The following is a 14,911-nucleotide window of genomic DNA, read 5'->3' as shown; positions in this document are numbered from 1 at the left end:
AATTACAAAAACAAGGAGGCGAGAGAGAGAGAAGAGAGAGAGAGAGAGAGAGAGAGAGAGAGAGAGAGAGAGAGAGGAGAGAGAGGAAACTACTTATGTGGAGCCTTCCAGTGCTTAATCAATAATTGAAAGTGTAGAGAGAGAGAGAGAGATGAGAGAGAGAGAGAGAGAGAGAGAGAGAGAGAGAGAGAGAGAGAGCCTAATAGGTGGGGCGAGGCTGATACTGCGAGTTGTCAAAGTGATGTAAAGTGAGACAATAGTTGTTGCTTAAAGTAAATTAACTGTAGCTCATCAATTTGTCTCAAGGATTGTATGCATTTGTATTAAAACGAATGATAAATGGGTATTTATACAGTATGCATATACTGTATTTTTTTTTGTATAAGTAAAATAATGATTGTGAGAATGAATTGTTCACTGAAATACATTTTTTTGTCAACTAACGAATATCTTTCCAACCTATCACCTGACATTCTTGGTTTTTTAAATTACATTTTTGTAATGCAAATAATTTGCACAAATTACAGTTTTCACCATAGTTTACGCCATAACATTCACATCTTTTGAAATGTTAAAAAAATCTAATCAAATTTCTTACCAGATTAAATAAAAGTACACAATTAAAAAGCGATCTGTAATTTAAAAAAAAAAAAAAAGGTAATTGTGTAGGAGACCTCCGCGCTCGATTTAAAAATTTCTAAAAGTAGAAAACGAAAGAAAACAGTAAATTAGAGCTACAGTTACCTTGAAACTGTGAGATAATCCTCCTACAACCACCTAACTCTTACACAGAAAATGTAAGCATAAACCTACTACTACAATTATGGGGGACCCCAGTGGGAAGCGGGGTTTTTGGGTGGGGGGAGGAGGAGAAAAGTGATTTTTCGGGGTACTACCGAACCTAATACAACTACCTACCCTACCCTGGGGGCCATGTACCCCTACCTAGGCCTACCGGGGGGGCTCCGCCCCCCCTGCGACCCCCCCTTAAGGCCACAGTAATTTTCAGGGCACCACCGAACCTAAGACACCCACCTAACCTAGCCTATGGGGCCCTGTACCCCTACCTAGGCCTACCGGGGGGGGGGCCTCCGCCCCCCCTGCGACCCCCCCTTAAGACCACAGTAATTTTCAGGGCACCACCGAACCTAAGACACCCACCTAACCTAGCCTATGGGGCCCTGTACCCCTACCTAGGCCTACCTTTGAAACAAGACACGAAAAAATTGCACCTCTTCTTCCTTTTCCCACGAGTAACCACACTACGATCACACCGGAATGCTAATTTGTTGTAATCTATACGGCACACATTTTCACAATTAGGGCACTTTTTCTCTGCCAAAAATCAAACCATGACGTTGAGCAAATGCAATTAGCAAATCAACTTTCCCTGAAAAATGTACACAAAAATCCCCATAAGAAATAAAGCAATTGTCACAAGTGACACAGTTGGCACGGGATGAAGGTCCTGCTAATTGCTCCATACTTCACGGCAAAATGAGCTTTTCAGTTTGAAGGGAGATCCGAGACGTGCAAAAATATTCCTCCGCGGAACTTCACGTAAACTGTGGTAACTGGTGGAAAAATAGCAGGGATAAGTGAAGTAATAAGTGTCAGCATTGGCTAGATTTGTAAAAACCGCCATGATTGGTTTTCAAACAGTGTGACGTCAAGAAAACACCTGTTATTGGTTAGAATAGCATTGAGAACTAGTCTGCCATACGCAGTAAGGCGGTGAAACAGCTCATTTTAGCCAAGACATCACACAGTAAACAAAAATAAACACTTAGAAAAAATCCAAGTGAAACATAACTATACACACGAATATCTTCGTTAAATAGAAGCTGCTCATATATTGACTATTATATAAGCGTTCTATATGATATAATAGTGAATTGTAGGTGTTTAAATTCTTCAAGATCTTCCGCGGAGCTCTCCTACACATTTACCAAAAAAAAAAAATTGAGTAGATATTAAAATTATACGACCCTCTATTTCAACCACGGGTACAAAAAATCTAAGGAAATTAGATATAATCGACATTTGATTTGTAATATAAAATCTTGGCCTACGACTACAGGCATTTATATTATCTCAATCCATTCTTATTGTAACAAATACGATTATAGGTGATTACAGTGTGCCCAACTGGAACTTTAACCAAACAGCTAGTTATACACCATCCTATTGTTAATTGAAAAGTTAGTCAGATCTGGAAACAATCTCATTTAATAACCTTTCATCGGTTATAGGACTTACCACCGCACTAAAAATGCACTTTTTGGGAAATATCTTTTCATAAAAATTCTTCGCCAATAAAAGACCCTTAAAGAAATTCCATGGTTTACTAACATCATCTGCGTGTTATTCGAATCTCCAGCATTTTGAGTAATAAAAAAAAAACGAGAATACAATAGAAACAATAACACCTTGTAAAGTGTGTCACTCCTTACCCATTAAATCCTTAGTTGTTCACAGAAGCAGCACAAGTTAAAATACCAGTCCTTATTTCCTTCTTCGTTGCTCTGTGTCCGGGACTGAAGTGAAGCATCTCCTACAGTTTAAACTGTCAGGGACATCCCTAGACGGTCCCTAAAAGTTCCCCAGACCAGAAATAATTTCCCCAGGGAGTTACCAACAAAATTAAATTTGTAGCTTCTCAAATTCTGTATCGCATAACCCTGAATCTTCTACAATCATAATATATTCTGTACTTACTTTTAATTTTGGTATTTATGAAGACATAAACAGTAAAATTTCGTTTTTTAATGTTGAGCTCATGTAATGAATGTCATACCAAAGGAATACAATAAAAGGTAATTAAGTAATTCTCAGGCATTATAAACCTTATTGAATATTGAATTATTTATGAGTATTTAGATAGTGTTCTACAATAAACATAAGTATGGGATTTCCCACACTTTATATCCCCAAACACCTCTAAAAATTCAAAGATTTGGGGGAGAAATTTCCCAGAGTTGTCCCCTAGTTAAAGAATTGGTTCAACCAATCAGGGACCTACACCAGTCTGCGTTCCACAGCATTTTCATCAGCTAAAATTATAGTATTTTGCTTAGTACACATTTAAACATTATTCAGATAGATTAATTGACTTATAATAAGTGTTCATAAGATATTCGTACGAATATAATTTAATATTTAATGTATATATAAGAGTGAAATGTAAAGCTGTTACCCCTAGATAAACGGGCTTAAAGAAAAGAAAACGGCACAACTTTTGATTTAAAGAAAACTTTAATTAAGAGTAGCTCTAACATATTTAACCACCACGAAAAACTTTTTTTTTTCTTTTTGTTATAAACTCATCTTATTGAATTTATGAGGTTAATGCCTTTAGGAATAATATCTTACATAACTCATATAGCTGTATGATATAAAATTATTAAGATTTACTAAAGGACAGTAAATCTATCACCATAAACTGAAAGCAGATAGTATCTTAAATTTTAGGATTTATAGTTTGGCTATAAACTCCATATAAACCATTATTGGCATATGTTTAACTATGTTTACAAATAGTTATTTTTCTTTTAAATGAAAGGGAGATGTTATGTAATTACCCTTCTTATAGTTTTAACGAGTTAAAGAAGCAATTGAACAATGTAAATATATCTTCGATTATTATTATTATTATTATTATTATTATTATTATTATTATTATTATTATCATTATTATTATTACTTGCTAAGCTACAGCCCTAGTTGGAAAAGCAATATATTTTAAGCCCAAGGGCTCCAACAGGGAAAATAGCCTAGTGATGAAAAGAATTAAGGAAACAAATAGAATAGCGTGCCCGAGTGTACCCTCTAACAAGAGAACTCCGACCCAAGCCAGTGGAAGAAGACCGTGGTACGGAGGCTATGGCACTACCCAAGACAAGAGAACAATGGTTTGATTTAAGAATGCTCTTCTCCTAAAATGTCACTCAAATATAGATTGACATATTGCTATAATTGTGAATATAGCATTTGATAATGATAAACACTGCCACACACAAGATGAACCTCAAACTGCATTAGAATAGTTAAATTTAATTTTGGACACATACATCAGCAGATACAGTAAGCAGCAGATACAGTAGGCTTATAGTAGCCTGATGGCAAAAGACGTTACAGAGTTCTCTTGCCTGAGTGTACTATTTTATTTCTCTTCCTATAATTTTTATAGTTAATATATGAAAGATCCATTTTAATGTAGTTACTGTTCTTAAAGTATCTTATGTTAATTGTTAGTTACTTCTCTTGTAGTCTTTTTATTTTTTGTTTCCTTTCCTGACAGGTATTTTCCCTGTTGGAGCCCTTAGGCTTATAGAATCCTGCTTTTCCAACTAGGGTTGTAGCATAGGTAATAATAAAGATGAGATAATAATAATAATAATAATAATAATAATAATAATAATAATAAAAATAATAATAATAGGTGGACTTAACACCAAGGAGTAGTAATAATAATGAAGACAAGGTTGAATATGATAGACTTAATAATAAAAAAAGAGCATTCAAATGCGTAGGGTACAGACATGAATCTGGTACCATGTAAATCACATAGCCAACTCTCTTAACTTTGGTATTTTCTTGACATTCAAAATAAATTCCAAGAACAAATGACATCCATTGGAATGGAGAAGCAGAGGTAAACTACTGGAAACTAACCATAACCCCAAAAGACTTAGAATTTCAAACTACTCACGAATATCAGTAAACATTTTAAAATATCTGTATGATTAAAAATGTGAGTAATTTAGTACTCAAAATAAGGAGTCCTTGCACCTCACTAAAACCTTGCTATGCAAGGTCCGCGGCCTACACTAGCTGTGTGTTGAGATATTGTTTAGGTAAAGTTATTCCTAGTCTTTTGTAGGAAAGACTGTTGTAACCGAGACTTTCTCAATATCACCTCGCCAGGTATGGGGATGCAACAGTATTAGCTTAATACTAGGTACACAAAGGAGCATGGTTTACCTGCAGTGATTTGAAGTCAGCAGCTTATGCAGAGAAGCCAGGATGCTGTTTTCCCCAAGAAAAGGGAGGATGAAGAAAAGAATAAGAGCCATTCAAACCTTTTCATTCATGCAGACTAAAACCGGGTAACCGTGCTCTCAATCTTCTGCTACTTGTCCAGTAAGGAGCTTGCAGCCACCACAGGACCAATCGAGATTGTATTGATTTCCTGTGGGTCACGTCTTGCCGGAGAAAGGTTGTGAAAGTCACCTGGAGCATTCCCACCCTTGCTTGTAGAACCTGCATCACAGAGTAATCTGCTTAGAAGGGCCAGGGGCATAGCTATGTCCCTGACGTCGAGGGTCGACGTGTTGGAAGAGGATCTGGATTTAGAGCATAATTGATGACTCTGTGAATCCAGCAGAGATGATGTTTTGGTGATCCTCCTCTTGTCTCTCCCAGTGCTGATGACAAGAGAAGGGACCTGGGTGAGCTGTTGCCGTTCTCTTGAGGTAGAGCCTCAAACCTCACCCCTAGTACAGTCACAGATGATCTGGATCGTCAGTTACTGAGTGGAGACTCATTGTCTAGGATGCGTCACCTCTGGAGACTGTGTCTGGCAACGAACTCAGGGACGAAACTGAACGTTGCCTTTCACCCTTCTCATGAATGGGCAATGTCGAAAGTGAGGCCATGAAGTTCCTTGACTCATTTGGCTACTGTTAAAGTGTGAAGGACCACTGTCTTCTAAACCAGGTGAAAATTTGTTGCCTGTTGAAGTGGACCGTAGGGAGGTCTCCTTACAGAACGTAAAACTCGAACCACGTTCCCAGGGGAGGGTCTCAATTCCGACAGGGAAAAGGCAAGTTTATAAGTCTGCATGAGTTAGGAGAGATCTAGCGATGAGGGGATGTCCCTTCCTTTCAGTCTGAAGGCGAGGCTCAAGGTTGAGAGATTGTCCTTACCTGCTGAAACTGAAAAGGGGGTCTTTTCCTTGTGCGTATAATCGAGGATTCTGCTATTGCTAGAATAGAGGTATCGAGTAGAGAGATACGTTTTCCCATGACACCAACCATAGAAGAAGACATTATACTTTGCCTGGTAGAATAATACTGAGGAATTCCTCAGATATCCAGACAACCTCTCCGCAACTTATTGTGAAAAGCCTCTCTAAGAGAGAAGGGGCTGGGTAGTCTCCAGGCGTATAATCACATCGAAGCTAATGCTTGTGGTAGATGTCAAAGTGTGATTGTCTGTGATGTGGAGAGGGATCTCTTGGAGGCTCTATCAGGAGCTGCAGAAGGTTTGGAAACCGTTCTGAGTAAGGTCATAGCGGGGCTATGAGAGCCCTTGAGAGGCTCACCATTGTTCTAGCCTTGTTGAGTACCCTTCTCTTCAGACAAAAACAGGGACGAGACGTAAATGTCATTGTTGTACCCACCGTTGTTGGTATGCTTCTTGCCAGAGCGCCTTGGGGAGCAGCGGAAGCCTAAGTTCAGGGGCGTTGCGAACAGATCCCTAGTTGGAGAGCCCCGTAAAGTCAGGACTTTGTGGGCTACAAGGAGATCCAAAGACCATTTGGTACACCTTATCTGAGAGGCTGTGCACAGATTGTCGGTGAGCACATTCCTCTAGTCTGGAATGAAGCGGGCTGATATTGGTACCGAGCTGACTTCGGCCCATCTTAGTATTTATACTGTTAGATGGGAAGAGGCTGCAAGCAAGTTCCTTCTTGCTTGCTGATGTGAGTCCCTATGTGGTGTTGTCGCTCATCACGCCACTGAGTAGCCTGTTAGGAACTGATGAGGCTGTTGGCCTTCATCTCTTAAAAGATTTAGAGGCGTCACGCAGTGGCCATAAAACCTGTGTTATTCTACATTAAAATGCTTGGAAGTATCTAAATGAATTGACCATAGATTTTTCAAAAGCTTGTCGTGGCTATAATCGGTCCTTATTTGGTTATCCCCAGCCCTTGAAATTTCCCACATTCGAAGCGCCACCTGTAGACCAATTGAACAGACGCGTGACGTCATACCAGGAACACCTGATTTCACTGGCAATGGCAAACACATTGGAATCTACGAGCGATACTGAAGGAATTAGCTTTGATTTCCCCAATACAATTGACGAAAATGACCCCCAATTAGAAATTTTGAAAGCTGAATGTACGGGCAGTATCCAGCCTTATATATTTGAGCCAGAGCACTCATCTTCAGAAGAAAATGAGGAAAGTTCTGACGAGGGCAGCAACAGAGATGACACTGAGGATAGAATCTTGAGAAATAAAATTGGTCATTAAGAATAACAGAATAAGTCCTAGAGACTGTTAAAGAAGCAGAGGAAGGACGATAAGACGATGGTTGTTGAACTAAGGAAGTTTGCAGGTGTGGACTGGCACAGAAAGATTATAAACAGACGCAAGTAGGAGGACATGTCTGATGCCTTTATTCTGCAGTGGACTAATAACGGCTGATGATGATGATGGAGAAGATATATATATATATATATATATATATATATATATATATATATATATATATATATATATATAATACATATATATATATATATATTTATATATATATATATATACATATATATATATATATATATATATATATATATATATATATATATATATATATATATATATATATAGAGATATATATATATATATCTATATATATACATATATATATATATATATATACATATATATATATACTGTATATATATATAAATATATATATATATATATATATAAATATATATAGGTATAGCTATATATTCATAAGTATATAAATATATATATATATATATATATTATATATATATAAATGTATATATACATATATATGTATATATATACATTAACAACTCCGGTAAACAGGTAAATATGCAGGCCCCCTGCATCTCCCACGGCAAGTTCCTGGTATGACGTCATGGCTGGCCGACTAAATTTGGCTGTGGCACACCAACTTTAAGGACTTGCAGCTGGCGTATGGGGCTGCTGAGACCGCGGACAATGGGTGGGTCTTGAATCACACACCAAACCCGACATTTTGACATAAGGTTAAATCTGATTGCTGATATTACCGCATGATGCCTTTAAGTAAAGGTACTTTCGTACTCTGTCCAGAAGCCTGAGGTCATGTGGTGCAGCACTATGGTCCCTTCTCCCTTCTTTTGATGTGCCTAAGCCCAGCATCAAGTCCAAGGGGTGTGGAAGGATGAGAAGGTTACACAACTCCGTAGATTCTCGACTAACACCCATCCCTTGAGGTTCATCCAATCTTCTGGTCCCATGGGGATCAGAATGTCCGGGGAATAGAAGGCCTGATTCCAACTGGTCTCAAGCCCCCACTGGAGAGACCGAATCCTGAGGTGGCTGTTGGAAGCTAGACAGGCCATGGATGATAGGTGTCCGAGAAGAAAGTCACTCTGGGCTGGGAGCTCTTCTCATCTTGAAATAGGGTCCTGTGAACTTTCTAAGCCTCGTTATCCAGTCTTTGATGAGAAGGCTTTGTGGAGATTGGTGTTTAGAATCATTCCCAGATATAACAGTCTTCTGAGAGGGAAGTAGGGAAGACTTCAAAAGGTTTACCATGATCACCTGATCTTGGTAAAAAACTTCAGAAGTTCCGGTGCTAACGCAAGGTTGCCACAGAGTCTAGGGTCAGTCAGTCATCCAGAAAACGGAGGAGACAGAAGCCGTTCCTGTGAGCCCAGGATATGTGCTGTGGAAGGACCGAAGCACAGTGCCCTGAACTGGTGTTTCTTGTTTGTCTAGACTGAATCTCTGATATTTCTTAGAAGATGGATGGTTTGGGCCTGGAAATATGCGTCCTTTAGGTCCAGCGTGCACATGAACACCTGTGATCTTACCCCTTGTCCGAACTCCTCCAACATGGTGTGGACATCGACCCAAAGGGACAGCTCCTTGTGGATCCTTTCGCAAGGGAGATTTTGACGCTGGGGTCTTGACTCATGGGTATTGTGGCTACTGTGCAGTTGGAGAGTGCTCGCGAGTAGTCCCTTGTCGACAAGCCGCTGATGGGGGATGTCGATCGCCTGCTGATCGCTTTAGTGGATTGGTGTGATGGCAAACGGCGAGTAGCGAGAAGTGTGCTGTTTGCCTTCCGATCTAGGGAACCACGGGCAGAGGTTGACTAGTAAGTCTGAGTGACGAACTGCTGGTAAATGGTGAACTGCCGATGATCGGTGAATTGGCGATCTGTGAGCCGAAGATGGTAACTGACAGGCAGATGAAGGCTGTCTGGTCAGTCAGCTAAGGAAGGTTGGTGATTAATGAGTTGACGATCGGCTTGGAGAGCCCTGAGAGACAGCAGAATGGTTTACTGACCGTCAGCTGGTGATCGGTGAGCCATTGACAATCAGCGCTTGATCGAGGACTGGCAATCAGCGAGCTAGAGATCAGCAAGCTGATGATTGGCTGGCGAGCTGGCATACGCTGCTTCCTGGAATGGCGAGGCTGCGCTGGAGAGTGCCGGCGATCGGGAGATCGCTGGGGCATTGAAGGGCACTGAGGACGAGCAGAAGAAGGCTGTAAGTCAGGTGAATGCCAAATCGTTGTAGAGCGCTGACGAGCTGGAGAGTGCGGGCGCTCTGGAAAACGGGAAGGAGTAGGCTGATGCTGACAAGATGTGGGTGAGCGCTGATGCACTGCAGGGCGCTGGAGAGTGTTTTCGCACAGCTGCACGGTTAAGTAGGGCCTCAAGAGGCTGTATCAGAGAGAGGAACGGCGACAGCAGATCGGCAGGTCTGCTGGTAGGATGATCAGGAATGGTTATGTGCCCTTTGGAAGGGTGAGCATCCACCGATAAGAGATTACGAACGATCCACAGAAGAGTCCAGGACTGAAATTCAAGGACTAGCTTCAGCGTCGTCTGGAGACGGTCCAGGAACTGGCCTGAAAACGATGGAAGAGGCGGCTCCTCTGCGGGGGAATGCTGCGTTGCTGAAAAATCAAAGAGGCGTCTCCGGTGAAGGCAAACTTCTAAGGAGAAGGGATGATGCCCCTGGGGGCCGGAGGATCAGCAAGCTGACCTTCAGCAGTAGCAATTCTCCAAAGAGGAGTCTATGAGTAACCCCTCTCGCGAACGAAAGAGGTGATCACTTCGCAGGAGAGACTTGCTTAGACTATGCTTCACCCCCGAAGGAAGAGAGACTCAGCAAGGGGGGGAGCATAGTCTAGGCAAAGACAGCAAAAGCAGTTGGAGTCGATGAAGTGATGAAGAAGATGCAAGGAAGTTCTCCCTCAGAAGGGAGAAACAACCCCACACCTGGGGAGGGAAACTCTCCCTCGGAAGGAAAAGGAGTCCAACCCCTGGAGGCGAACCTCGTGGCAGAGCTCTAAGATGATCTGCTCAGAGCGTTGCCTGCGGAAGCGTAGCCGGAGCTAGTTCCTTGAAGATGAAGTGCTGATCAGGAGCTCCCACGGGCTTACTTCTAGGGAGAAGAGATGATGCCTTCTGGGGGCTGGCAGTGACAGCAGATTTCCCAGGCATGAATGAAACAGATCTACTTCATCAGCTCTCTTAGTCGAACGAAATAGAAGTGCATCGGTAACCGACGAAAAATAAAATAAATTACCGTATTACCCGTTTCTACATAAGTTGCCAATTGTACATGACCAAATTTTGGTAGAGAAGTAAAATTCCAGTAATATTTCCCAAATTCCTCACATACAAATTTCCTACAAAATTAGTTACTGGTCAAATAATTAATTTTGTAAAAATTCACTAGATGGAATATTTTTTTCTGTTTGTGTAATTCTAGGTTTACTTGGTTTATAGATAACTTGGTATCTCGGCGTCAATGACCTTTGATGTCAGGATACAAGAGAACTTCACATTATTCATTGATAAATGCACTCAACTTGCAGTGAGATTTTTTTCAAGCTTCTGTTCACCAACCACTATTTGTATAATTTTGGAATCTATACAACAAAGTCATTACTAAAATATTGCTTTATTACAAAATATCAACAAAATACTGTATGAGAAAATAGATAAATACTGCATAAACAATAAGAAATTCTGGAATCGTCTGCTTCGATTCCATTAGTTGGCATGTTTGCATGTAGATGGCTTGGCCAATCATCAGCTATCCACCAACACAAAAAAAATATCTTGTTTTCTTCACTAACTAAAAAAGTGCAATAAAGATAAATTCATTTATTACATATGAATGATAAGCTAATTGTAGTTTTATATTTTATGCCAGTGAATGTATTTGTATGTCATTACTGAGGTGTTTCTGGGTTTTCAAAGTCTCCTATACAACTTTATCTTAGTGTTAAGATGCAGGGTGATTTTTGGGGTAATTTTTCTGGAAAAAAAAATAAGAAAGTGCGTCTTATGACACGGGAAATATGGTATGTAACAAAAAAACTCTCGGGAGGAACACCTAGTCCGCGACGGGAAAGGAGACCACTGAGGGAACAAACTTAAAATAAGAACTGCGCCCTCCCTTCCCCGGTCGACATTGACGGGAGAAGGAGAGCGGAGAGTAACTGTAATAAAACAAGAATTACAATTATTTAAATCAGCTAAAAATATTCACTAATAGGAAGAACCACTGATCCTCCGAAAGAAAGTGTTCCCTGTGGAGGAGAAGCTGAGAAGTTAAATTAAAACCAATTATAATTTCACTTAAATAATTAAGAAAAACAATCGGAAGCGCAACCTAACCCGCTAACGGGAAAGGTGCTCTCCCCGTTAGTATACTGTTGGAAGCCCATGAAAGGTGAAAGGCCTTGAGAAGAGAAGGACTGAAATCAAGATCTGAAAAGCCACACTCCCTTCCCTCAGTAATCCATATGTTCCCTGTGGAAGAGGGAAAGGCGAAGACAACAGTTGAATAAGGAGGGTCCAAACGATGATGATTCGCCTGCGGCAGCGGCCGAGTCAATGGTAGGTTATCCGCCGACGGGAAGACTGATGGACAAGGGGGGAGAGGTCGGAAAGAAAGGTACCCCGCCCTTGCGCAAGTGTCTTGACAATCTGCCGTATGCATTATCACACACAGCATAATTACTGAAAAGGAAATATACTATATACTATATATATATATATATATATATATATATATATATATATATATATATATATATATATATATATATATATATATATATATATATATATATATATATATACTGTATACATAAACATTAAGAATGTTTTCATACATAAATATACTATACTCTGGAACCTTGACATACGATTGCTCTAATATACGAATGTTTTGAGATACAACAGAAAATTTTTGAAAATATATGCTTTGATATACAACGAAATATTTGAGATACGATTTTGCGATGTGATAGTTCTATAGGCGACCGATAGATGGCGTTCAGTCTGTTTGTTTGTTGTTGCTGCATCCTTAACACTTCGTTGTGTAGTTAGTTGTATTTCTGCCTATTTTTTTGTTATTTTGTCTATTTTATTATTTACCATGGGTCCCAAAGCTAAAGACAAAGCAGGTGATAAGAAAAAACCCAAGAAAATGATCTCGAAAATGCAATAATGCTTCCAAAACGAAATAGAATAATTAGTGAGAAAGAGAGAAATACGAATGATCTCTCTCTCTCTCTCTCTCTCTCTCTGTAATGAATGAAATTTTTTTTTTCTTTGCTAAATCTCTTTTGACGCTGTATAATCAAGCACCACAGCGCTAAAAACTATAAAATATCGTGCATCGGAGGTAGCATGTCTTATTAATAAGGGAATTATTTGATCCGAAAATTGAGGTTGATGACGGACTAGGCAGGGTTGATCAGCTGATTTGAATGTAAACAATGCATAAGATTATAATTCGCTATGTTTTTAATTATAAATACGATACTAAAATGTGAATATTAAATGCAATATTATTGGATACAGTTAAGTAAAACGCCAGTGAGAAACAAGGATGAAACAAAATGACAAAGAGACAAGACGGGGAGGCGGTAGCGTGCGTGCATGTGTTCAGATTGTCTGGACCTTGCGGTAGCACATTTCCTAAGCTAAATCTACGCTAAATCAAATAAATTAGCGAAATCAATGAATTTGGGAAATGCGAGAAGAAATAAAAAATAGGAATGGGAATACGTGGAATGAGGGATAAGAAGGCATTTAGAATGATTAATTAGATAAAAATTACGAATGAATGCTAGAAAAGTGAAGATGAATAAAATCGCGAAAAATAAAGAACCCAAAGAGTTGGCACGATAGGCCCAGACCTGAAAGTCAGGAAAGTGAGGCCAAAAAGGCCAGACATGAAGGTGATGATGATTAAGTGTTTACGTAATTAAAAAAAATAAATAAAAATTAGTTTAGCAATGTTATTTAATTTGTGTTTATTACGTAGTTATTAGTCTACATATGTAAATAAAAAGAAAACAAATCGTTCCCTGCCACCCCTCCCTACATCCTCCCCCTGCTGGCCTTACGTCATCTTTCGTTGTGGTAAGTAGAATTCCTTTATTTTTTTTTATTGATTTTATTAAATTTATTATCATTTATCACAATACTACGTTATTTTATCATTATGTGTGTTATTACTCGTTTATTTGTGTATAAATTGTGTATATATGTAATTTAGCTGTGTTTTGGTGTGGTTTCATAGAGCTAGAACGAATTAAAACATATTACATTATTTTAAATGGGAAAAAATGCTTTGAGATACAACTGTTTTGATATACAACGATGGTAATGGAACTAATTAAATTCGTATGTCAAGGTTCCACTGTATAAGAAAAAAGTAAGTTAAAAGACAAAAATTAATGGCAGGCCAAAATAACGAGGAGGAAGAGCAGATACAACCGATCTCCATCCGAGCCAAAAGTAAAGTGAGCTAAATCACCAGTGTGTGAGCAGGAGCAGTAGCAAGCTAACCTCCCTACCCTCGCTAACTAGTGGTATGGGGAGTTAACCCTCGCTAAATCTTAATGGCTCGGTATTTCAGCTTCGCTGAAAGTAATACCCCTAAATAAATAGCGTAGGTTTGTATTCTAGTTACGGAACAAATATATTTTTGGTGCCCAGACCCTTGGGATTGAGCGAGTTTGTTTTAAATATTGTGATAACAGGGCCGTGTTTTGATTAAAGGTTTTGAACAATTTAGTGTTCATAGGATTCTGTGTATTGTTAGGATATACTTTTTGGAGGTATTAAATATTGTTAAAGTACAAGATGGCACAGTTTTTGAATAACCCAAATGTTCAGGAATTGTCAGAAGCTAATGTAACTAAAGCTCAGTGGCTCTCTATTTTAATTGCATGTGGTGACCATGTAACGAGTGGAATGATTAAAGCCCAAATCAAGTGTCTAGCCTTAGAAGCGTTGATAAACTTGGGAAAGTTGTCAGAAGAAAATATTGTAGCAGCTCGTGAACTGTTGGAGGAAGCTGAGGAAGAATTTGTAGCAAAGCAAGGACCAGTTAACCCACAAACTGAAGGCATGAAAGCAGATAGAGATGTAGAGGCTGAGATTCGACGAATTGCAGAGGAGGAGAATTTGCTCAAGTTGAAGATGATGGCAGAACAAGAAGAAAGAGAGAGAAGACGGGAAAAATGGAAGCAAGGCGAGAAGAAGAAGAAAGAGAAGAAGCCAGATAAGTTGCATGATATGCGAGGAGAATGGAAGAAAGAGTGAGGGAAAGAGAAGAAAAGGAGAAGGAAGAGGCAAGAGAGATTGCACGACATGCGAGGGAGTTGGTGCTGTTGAATGACCATGCAAAGTCGGCAACGCAAACAGAGGTAACCCCTGCTATGCACGATCCCGTGTTTAATGTATCAAATGTCCAGGAATAATTCCAAGGTTCACAGAAGAGGCTCTGGACATGTTCTTCAATCATTTTTAAACATCGCATCGACAATGCAATGGCCCGAAGATAAATGGTCTGTGTTATTGCAGAGTGTACTGTTTGGGAAAGGACACAGTGC

The sequence above is a fragment of the Palaemon carinicauda genome, chromosome 37, assembly GCF_036898095.1.
Source record: "Palaemon carinicauda isolate YSFRI2023 chromosome 37, ASM3689809v2, whole genome shotgun sequence".
Taxonomy (NCBI): Eukaryota; Metazoa; Arthropoda; class Malacostraca; order Decapoda; family Palaemonidae; genus Palaemon; species Palaemon carinicauda.
The sequence above is the reverse complement of the archived record's forward strand: the minus strand, read 5'-3'. Positions refer to the sequence as shown.